We start from the raw sequence: 2,652 nt of genomic DNA on the forward strand, positions 1-2,652 counted from the left end.
GTTTTGGAACTGGAAGAGTGTTTCCATGTTCCAAGTCTTACTAAAAACATCATTTCTGTTTCTTGCTTAGATGCTAAGGGATTTTCCTTTTTAATAAAAGACAATAGTTGTTCGTTTTATTTTAAAGAGATGTTTTATGGATCTGCTAGATTAGTCAATGGACTTTATTTATTAGATCACGACAAACAAGTTTATAACATAAATACCAAAAAGGCCAAAAAGGATGATTCAGATCTCACCTATCTGTGGCATTGTCGATTAGGCCATATTAACTTGAAACGCATGGAAAGACTTCAAAAAGAAGGAATTCTAGAACCATTTGACCTAGAGGATTATGGTAAGTGCGAATCATGTTTTCTTGGCAAAATGACAAAGCAACCTTTCTCTAAAATTGGAGAAAGAGCAACTGAACTATCGGGTTTAATCCATACAGATGTATGTGGACCAATGAGTACAAATGCTAGGGGTGGTTTCAGCTACTTTATCACTTTTACTGATGACTTCAGACGATATGGTTATGTCTACCTAATGAAGCATAAGTCTGAATCCTTTGACAAATTCAAGGAATTTCAGAGTGAAGTAGAGAATCAATTAGGCAAGAAGATTAAAGCACTGCGGTCTGATAGAGGCGGTGAATATCTGAGCTATGAATTTGATGACCATCTGAAAGAATGTGGAATTCTATCAGACTTGACTCCTCCTGGAACACCACAATGGAACGGTGTGTCGGAACGGAGGAACCGAACCTTGCTAGACATGGTTAGGTCAATGATGGGTGAGGCCGAACTTCCAATAGAATTTTGGGGACATGCACTAAATACAGCTGCACTCACTATAAATAGAGCTCCGTCTAAAGCTGTTGAAAAGACTCTATATGAGTTATGGTTTGGAAAGCCTCCAAATGTGTCTTTTCTTAAGATTTGGGGATGTGAAGTATACGTCAAACGATTAATTTCAGACAAACTTCATCCAAAATCTGACAAATGTATCCTTGTGGGCTATCCAAAGGAAACAAAGGGGTATTACTTCTACAATACATCTGAGAACAAGGTGTTTGTTGCTCGAGATGGTATCTTTTTGGAAAATAATCACATTTCCAATATGACAAGTGGGAGAAAAGTAGACCTCGAAGAAATTCGAGTCGAACAACAAGCTCTAGAGAATGCCCAAGATGACATTCAGGATGAAACTCAGAGATCTTTAGAAGTATCTGGTGAGGATCATGGTCAATCTAGAGATGTAACCTCGCGTAGATCGCAGAGATATAGATCTCAACCGGAAAGGTACTTAGGTATTTTGACGAACGAGAGCTATGATGTTCTATTACTTGAAAGTGATGAACCTGCGACTTACAAACAAGCTATGACGAGCCCTAGCTCCAAGCAATGGCAAGAAGCCATGCAATCTGAATTAGACTCCATGTCTGAAAACCAAGTATGGGATTTGGTCGATTTGCCAGATGGCTACCAAGCCATTGGAAGCAAATGGGTTTTCAAACTGAAAAAGGACAAGGATAAGAAACTAGAAGTTTTCAAAGCTAGATTGGTTGCAAAAGGTTACAGGCAAGTCCACGGTGTGGATTACGATGAAACCTTTTCACCAGTTGCAATGCTAAAGTCTATTCGGATAATGTTAGCAATCGCTGCATATTACGATTACGAAATATGGCAGATGGATGTCAAAACCGCTTTCTTAAACGGCGTTTTAACAGAAACTATGTTTATGACACAGCCTGAGGGTTTTGAGGATCCAAAGAATGCTAAAAAGGTATGCAAGCTAAAGAAATCAATCTACGGATTGAAGCAGGCATCCAGGAGCTGGAATATACGTTTTAATGAAGCAGTCAGTGACTTTGGTTTCATCAAGAACGCAGACGAATCTTGTGTATACAAGAAGGTCAGTGGGAGCAAAATTGCTTTCCTAGTATTATATGTCGATGACATATTACTTATCGGAAATGACATTCCTATGTTGAACTCTGTCAAGATTTGGCTTGGGAAATGTTTTTCGATGAAGGATCTAGGAGAAGCACAGTACATATTGGGCATCAAGATTTACAGAGATAGATCTAAAAGGATGATTGGACTTAGTCAAAGCACTTATATCAATAAGGTGCTTGATAGGTTCAAGATGGAAGACTCCAAGCGAGGCTACCTACCCATGTCTCATGGAATAACTCTAAGCAAGACTCAGTGCCCAAAAACATTTGATAAGCGTAGACGAATGAATGGGATTCCATATGCATCATTGATTGGTTCAATAATGTATGCTATGATATGTACACGCCCGGATGTTGCGTACGCACTCAGTGCTACGAGCAGATACCACTCAGACCCAGGAGAGGCACATTGGACTGCTGCCAAGAATATTCTGAAGTACCTGAAAAGGCACAAAGATGACTTCCTGGTCTATGGTGGAGATGATGAATTAATTGTTAAAGGCTATACGGACGCAAGTTTCCAAACCGACAAAGATGATTTCAGATCACAGTCTGGGTTTGTCTTCTGCCTCAACGGAGGTGCAGTAAGCTGGAAAAGTGCTAAGCAAAGCACCATTGCGGATTCTACAACTGAAGCGGAGTACATTGCTGCACATGAAGCAGCAAAGGAAGCTATATGGCTAAGGAAGTTCATAGGTGTACTTGGTGTAGTC

The sequence above is a fragment of the Spinacia oleracea genome, chromosome 4 (assembly GCF_020520425.1).
Source record: "Spinacia oleracea cultivar Varoflay chromosome 4, BTI_SOV_V1, whole genome shotgun sequence".
Classification (NCBI taxonomy): Eukaryota; Viridiplantae; Streptophyta; class Magnoliopsida; order Caryophyllales; family Amaranthaceae; genus Spinacia; species Spinacia oleracea.